This window comes from Syngnathus typhle, unplaced genomic scaffold, assembly GCF_033458585.1.
Source record: "Syngnathus typhle isolate RoL2023-S1 ecotype Sweden unplaced genomic scaffold, RoL_Styp_1.0 HiC_scaffold_31, whole genome shotgun sequence".
Lineage (NCBI taxonomy): Eukaryota > Metazoa > Chordata > Actinopteri > Syngnathiformes > Syngnathidae > Syngnathus > Syngnathus typhle.
This window is the reverse complement of record NW_026871937.1, coordinates 802,446-810,390: the sequence shown is the minus strand read 5'-3', so window position 1 is coordinate 810,390 and position 7,945 is coordinate 802,446.

The following is a 7,945-nucleotide window of genomic DNA, read 5'->3' as shown; positions in this document are numbered from 1 at the left end:
GAGAGCGTTTTTTTCGATGCCAACCTAACCAGAGTGACGGGAGCGGCACAATTCAGAAAAAGCGCTCAGCTCGCCGAGAAAATGCGATTCAAGCAATAAAATTAAAAATGCTTATAAAACATAAACCAAACGTTGGAGGTGGTCATTTCTTCATGCGCAGTGATAAACTCGGCACTCTAAAGCACCCGAGAGCGTTTTTTTCGATGCCAACCTAACCAGAGTGACGGGAGCGGCACAATTCAGAAAAAGCGCTCAGCTCGCCGAGAAAATGCGATTTAAGCAATAAAATTAAAAATGCTTATAAAACATAAACCAAACGTTGGAGGTGGTCATTTCTTCGTGCGCAGTGAATAACTCGGCACTCTAAAGCACCCGAGAGCGTTTTTTTCGATGCCAACCTAACCAGAGTGACGGGAGCGGCACAATTCAGAAAAAGTGCTCAGCTCGCCGAGAAAATGCGATTTAAGCAATAAAATTAAAAATGCTTATAAAACATAAACCAAACGTTGGAGGTGGTCATTTCTTCATGCGCAGTGAATAACTCGGCACTCAAAAGCACCCGAGAGCGTTTTTTTCGATGCCAACCTAACCAGAGTGACGGGAGCGGCACAATTCAGAAAAAGCGCTCAGCTCGCCGAGAAAATGCGATTTAAGCAATAAAATTAAAAATGCTTATAAAACATAAACCAAACGTTGGAGGTGGTCATTTCTTCATGCGCAGTGATAAACTCGGCACTCTAAAGCACCCGAGAGCGTTTTTTTCGATGCCAACCTAACCAGAGTGACGGGAGCGGCACAATTCAGAAAAAGTGCTCAGCTCGCCGAGAAAATGCGATTTAAGCAATAAAATTAAAAATGCTTATAAAACATAAACCAAACGTTGGAGGTGGTCATTTCTTCATGCGCAGTGAATAACTCGGCACTCTAAAGCACCCGAGAGCGTTTTTTTCGATGCCAACCTAACCAGAGTGACGGGAGCGGCACAATTCAGAAAAAGTGCTCAGCTCGCCGAGAAAATGCGATTTAAGCAATAAAATTAAAAATGCTTATAAAACATAAACCAAACGTTGGAGGTGGTCATTTCTTAATGCGCAGTAATAAACTCGGCACTCTAGAGCACCCGAGAGCGTTTTTTTCGATGCCAACCTAACCAGAGTGACGGGAGCGGCACAATTCAGAAAAAGTGCTCAGCTCGCCGAGAAAATGCGATTTAAGCAATAAAATTAAAAATGCTTATAAAACATAAACCAAACGTTGGAAGTGGTCATTTCTTCATGCGCAGTGATAAACTCGGCACTCTAAAGCACCCGAGAGCGTTTTTTTCGATGCCAACCTAACCAGAGTTACGGGAGCGGCACAATTCAGAAAAAGCGCTCAGCTCGCCGAGAAAATGCGATTTAAGCAATAAAATTAAAAATGCTTATAAAACATAAACCAAACGTTGGAGGTGGTCATTTCTTCATGCGCAGTGATAAACTCGGCACTCTAAAGCACCCGAGAGCGTTTTTTTCGATGCCAACCTAACCAGAGTGACGGGAGCGGCACAATTCAGAGAAAGTGCTCAGCTCGCCGAGAAAATGCGATTTAAGCAATAAAATTAAAAATGCTTATAAAACATAAACCAAACGTTGGAGGTGGTCATTTCTCCATGCGCAGTGAATAACTCGGCACTCTAAAGCACCCGAGAGCGTTTTTTTCGATGCCAACCTAACCAGAGTGACGGGAGCGGCACAATTCAGAAAAAGTGCTCAGCTCGCCGAGAAAAGCAATAAAATAAAAAATGCTTATAAAACATAAACCAAACGTTGGAGGTGGTCATTTCTTAATGCGCAGTAATAAACTCGGCACTCTAAAGCACCCGTGAGCGTTTTTTTCGATGCCAACCTAACCAGAGTGACGGGACGGCACAATTCAGAAAAAGTGCTCAGCTCGCCGAGAAAATGCGATTTAAGCAATAAAATTAAAAATGCTTATAAAACATAAACCAAACGTTGGAGGTGGTCATTTCTTAATGCGCAGTAATAAACTCGGCACTCTAAAGCACCCGAGAGCGTTTTTTTCGATGCCAACCTAACCAGAGTGACGGGAGCGGCACAATTCAGAAAAAGCGCTCAGCTCGCCGAGAAAATGCGATTTAAGCAATAAAATTAAAAATGCTTATAAAACATAAACCAAACGTTGGAGGTGGTCATTTCTTAATGCGCAGTAATAAACTCGGCACTCTAAAGCACCCGTGAGCGTTTTTTTCGATGCCAACCTAACCAGAGTGACGGGAGCGGCACAATTCAGAAAAAGTGCTCAGCTCGCCGAGAAAATGCGATTTAAGCAATAAAATTAAAAATGCTTATAAAACATAAACCAAACGTTGGAGGTGGTCATTTCTTAATGCGCAGTAATAAACTCGGCACTCTAAAGCACCCGAGAGCGTTTTTTTCGATGCCAACCTAACCAGAGTGACGGGAGCGGCACAATTCAGAAAAAGTGCTCAGTTCGCCGAGAAAATGCGATTTAAGCAATAAAATTAAAAATGCTTATAAAACATAAACCAAACGTTGGAGGTGGTCATTTCTTAATGCGCAGTAATAAACTCGGCACTCTAGAGCACCCGAGAGCGTTTTTTTCGATGCCAACCTAACCAGAGTGACGGGAGCGGCACAATTCAGAAAAAGTGCTCAGCTCGCCGAGAAAATGCGATTTAAGCAATAAAATTAAAAATGCTTATAAAACATAAACCAAACGTTGGAAGTGGTCATTTCTTCATGCGCAGTGATAAACTCGGCACTCTAAAGCACCCGAGAGCGTTTTTTTCGATGCCAACCTAACCAGAGTTACGGGAGCGGCACAATTCAGAAAAAGCGCTCAGCTCGCCGAGAAAATGCGATTTAAGCAATAAAATTAAAAATGCTTATAAAACATAAACCAAACGTTGGAGGTGGTCATTTCTTCATGCGCAGTGATAAACTCGGCACTCTAAAGCACCCGAGAGCGTTTTTTTCGATCCCAACCTAACCAGAGTGACGGGAGCGGCACAATTCAGAAAAAGCGCTCAGCTCGCCGAGAAAATGCGATTTAAGCAATAAAATTAAAAATGCTTATAAAACATAAACCAAACGTTGGAGGTGGTCATTTCTTCATGCGCAGTGATAAACTCGGCACTCTAAAGCACCCGAGAGCGTTTTTTTCGATGCCAACCTAACCAGAGTGACGGGAGCGGCACAATTCAGAAAAAGTGCTCAGCTCGCCGAGAAAATGCGATTTAAGCAATAAAATTAAAAATGCTTATAAAACATAAACCAAACGTTGGAGGTGGTCATTTCTTCATGCGCAGTGAATAACTCGGCACTCTAAAGCACCCGAGAGCGTTTTTTTCGATGCCAACCTAACCAGAGTGACGGGAGCGGCACAATTCAGAAAAAGTGCTCAGCTCGCCGAGAAAATGCGATTTAAGCAATAAAATTAAAAATGCTTATAAAACATAAACCAAACGTTGGAGGTGGTCATTTCTTAATGCGCAGTAATAAACTCGGCACTCTAAAGCACCCGTGAGCGTTTTTTTCGATGCCAACCTAACCAGAGTGACGGGAGCGGCACAATTCAGAAAAAGTGCTCAGCTCGCCGAGAAAATGCGATTTAAGCAATAAAATTAAAAATGCTTATAAAACATAAACCAAACGTTGGAGGTGGTCATTTCTTCATGCGCAGTGATAAAGTCGGCACTCTAAAGCACCCGAGAGCGTTTTTTTCGATGCCAACCTAACCAGAGTGACGGGAGCGGCACAATTCAGAAAAAGTGCTCAGCTCGCCGAGAAAATGCGATTTAAGCAATAAAATTAAAAATGCTTATTAAACATAAACCAAACGTTGGAGGTGGTCATTTCTTCATGCGCAGTGATAAACTCGGCACTCTAAAGCACCCGAGAGCGTTTTTTTCGATGCCAACCTAACCAGAGTGACGGGAGCGGCACAATTCAGAAAAAGTGCTCAGCTCGCCGAGAAAATGCGATTTAAGCAATAAAATTAAAAATGCTTATAAAACATAAACCAAACGTTGGAGGTGGTCATTTCTTAATGCGCAGTAATAAACTCGGCACTCTAAAGCACCCGAGAGCGTTTTTTTCGATGCCAACCTAACCAGAGTGACGGGAGCGGCACAATTCAGAAAAAGTGCTCAGCTCGCCGAGAAAATGCGATTTAAGCAATAAAATTAAAAATGCTTATTAAACATAAACCAAACGTTGGAGCTGGTCATTTCTTCATGCGCAGTGATAAACTCGGCACTCTAAAGCACCCGAGAGCGTTTTTTTCGATGCCAACCTAACCAGAGTTACGGGAGCGGCACAATTCAGAAAAAGCGCTCAGCTCGCCGAGAAAATGCGATTTAAGCAATACAATTAAAAATGCTTATTAAACATAAACCAAACGTTGGAGGTGGTCATTTCTTCATGCGCAGTGAATAACTCGGCACTCTAAAGCACCCGAGAGCGTTTTTTTCGATGCCAACCTAACCAGAGTGACGGGAGCGGCACAATTCAGAAAAAGCGCTCAGCTCGCCGAGAAAATGCGATTTAAGCAATAAAATTAAAAATGCTTATAAAACATAAACCAAACGTTGGAGGTGGTCATTTTTTAATGCGCAGTAATAAACTCGGCACTCTAGAGCACCCGAGAGCGTTTTTTTCGATGCCAACCTAACCAGAGTGACGGGAGCGGCACAATTCTGAAAAAGTGCTCAGCTCGCCGAGAAAATGCGATTTAAGCATTAAAATTAAAAATGCTTATAAAACATAAACCAAACGTTGGAAGTGGTCATTTCTTCATGCGCAGTGATAAACTCGGCACTCTAAAGCACCCGAGAGCGTTTTTTTCGATGCCAACCTAACCAGAGTTACGGGAGCGGCACAATTCAGAAAAAGCGCTCAGCTCGCCGAGAAAATGCGATTTAAGCAATAAAATTAAAAATGCTTATAAAACATAAACCAAACGTTGGAGGTGGTCATTTCTTCATGCGCAGTGATAAACTCGGCACTCTAAAGCACCCGAGAGCGTTTTTTTCGATGCCAACCTAACCAGAGTGACGGGAGCGGCACAATTCAGAAAAAGCGCTCAGCTCGCCGAGAAAATGCGATTTAAGCAATAAAATTAAAAATGCTTATAAAACATAAACCAAACGTTGGAGGTGGTCATTTCTTCATGCGCAGTGATAAACTCGGCACTCTAAAGCACCCGAGAGCGTTTTTTTCGATGCCAACCTAACCAGAGTGACGGGAGCGGCACAATTCAGAAAAAGTGCTCAGCTCGCCGAGAAAATGCGATTTAAGCAATAAAATTAAAAATGCTTATAAAACATAAACCAAACGTTGGAGGTGGTCATTTCTTCATGCGCAGTGAATAACTCGGCACTCTAAAGCACCCGAGAGCGTTTTTTTCGATGCCAACCTAACCAGAGTGACGGGAGCGGCACAATTCAGAAAAAGTGCTCAGCTCGCCGAGAAAATGCGATTTAAGCAATAAAATTAAAAATGCTTATAAAACATAAACCAAACGTTGGAGGTGGTCATTTCTTAATGCGCAGTAATAAACTCGGCACTCTAAAGCACCCGTGAGCGTTTTTTTCGATGCCAACCTAACCAGAGTGACGGGAGCGGCACAATTCAGAAAAAGTGCTCAGCTCGCCGAGAAAATGCGATTTAAGCAATAAAATTAAAAATGCTTATTAAACATAAACCAAACGTTGGAGGTGGTCATTTCTTCATGCGCAGTGATAAACTCGGCACTCTAAAGCACCCGAGAGCGTTTTTTTCGATGCCAACCTAACCAGAGTGACGGGAGCGGCACAATTCAGAAAAAGTGCTCAGCTCGCCGAGAAAATGCGATTTAAGCAATAAAATTAAAAATGCTTATAAAACATAAACCAAACGTTGGAGGTGGTCATTTCTTAATGCGCAGTAATAAACTCGGCACTCTAAAGCACCCGAGAGCGTTTTTTTCGATGCCAACCTAACCAGAGTGACGGGAGCGGCACAATTCAGAAAAAGTGCTCAGCTCGCCGAGAAAATGCGATTTAAGCAATAAAATTAAAAATGCTTATTAAACATAAACCAAACGTTGGAGGTGGTCATTTCTTCATGCGCAGTGAATAACTCGGCACTCTAAAGCACCCGAGAGCGTTTTTTTCGATGCCAACCTAACCAGAGTGACGGGAGCGGCACAATTCAGAAAAAGCGCTCAGCTCGCCGAGAAAATGCGATTTAAGCAATAAAATTAAAAATGCTTATAAAACATAAACCAAACGTTGGAGGTGGTCATTTCTTACTGCGCAGTAATAAACTCGGCACTCTAAAGCACCCGAGAGCGTTTTTTTCGATGCCAACCTAACCAGAGTGACGGGAGCGGCACAATTCAGAAAAAGTGCTCAGCTCGCCGAGAAAATGCGATTTAAGCAATAAAATTAAAAATGCTTATTAAACATAAACCAAACGTTGGAGGTGGTCATTTCTTCATGCGCAGTGAATAACTCGGCACTCTAAAGCACCCGAGAGCGTTTTTTTCGATGCCAACCTAACCAGAGTGACGGGAGCGGCACAATTCAGAAAAAGCGCTCAGCTCGCCGAGAAAATGCGATTTAAGCAATAAAATTAAAAATGCTTATAAAACATAAACCAAACGTTGGAGGTGGTCATTTCTTAATGCGCAGTAATAAACTCGGCACTCTAAAGCACCCGAGAGCGTTTTTTTCGATGCCAACCTAACCAGAGTGACGGGAGCGGCACAATTCAGAAAAAGTGCTCAGCTCGCCGAGAAAATGCGATTTAAGCAATAAAATTAAAAATGCTTATTAAACATAAACCAAACGTTGGAGGTGGTCATTTCTTCATGCGCAGTGAATAACTCGGCACTCTAAAGCACCCGATAGCGTTTTTTTCGATGCCAATAACCTAACCAGAGTGACGGGAGCGGCACAATTCAGAAAAAGTGCTCAGCTCGCCGAGAAAATGCGATTTAAGCAATAAAATTAAAAATGCTTATAAAACATAAACCAAACGTTGGAGGTGGTCATTTCTTAATGCGCAGTAATAAACTCGGCACTCTAAAGCACCCGAGAGCGTTTTTTTCGATGCCAACCTAACCAGAGTGACGGGAGCGGCACAATTCAGAAAAAGTGCTCAGCTCGCCGAGAAAATGCGATTTAAGCAATAAAATTAAAAATGCTTATAAAACATAAACCAAACGTTGGAGGTGGTCATTTCTTAATGCGCAGTAATAAACTCGGCACTCTAAAGCACCCGAGAGCGTTTTTTTCGATGCCAACCTAACCAGAGTGACGGGAGCGGCACAATTCAGAAAAAGTGCTCAGCTCGCCGAGAAAATGCGATTTAAGCAATAAAATTAAAAATGCTTATAAAACATAAACCAAACGTTGGAGGTGGTCATTTCTTAATGCACAGTAATAAACTCGGCACTCTAAAGCACCCGAGAGCGTTTTTTTCGATGCCAACCTAACCAGAGTGACGGGAGCGGCACAATTCAGAAAAAGTGCTCAGCTCGCCGAGAAAATGCGATTTAAGCAATAAAATTAAAAATGCTTATTAAACATAAACCAAACGGTGGAGGTGGTCATTTCTTCATGCGCAGTGAATAACTCGGCACTCTAAAGCACCCGAGAGCGTTTTTTTCGATGCCAACCTTACCAGAGTGACGGGAGCGGCACAATTCAGAAAAAGCGCTCAGCTCGCCGAGAAAATGCGATTTAAGCAATAAAATTAAAAATGCTTATTAAACATAAACCAAACGTTGGAGGTGGTCATTTCTTCATGCGCAGTGAATAACTCGGCACTCTAAAGCACCCGAGAGCATTTTTTTCGATGCCAACCTAACCAGAGTGACGGGAGCGCCACAATTCAGAAAAAGCGCTCAGCTCGCCGAGAAAATGCGATTTAAGCAATAA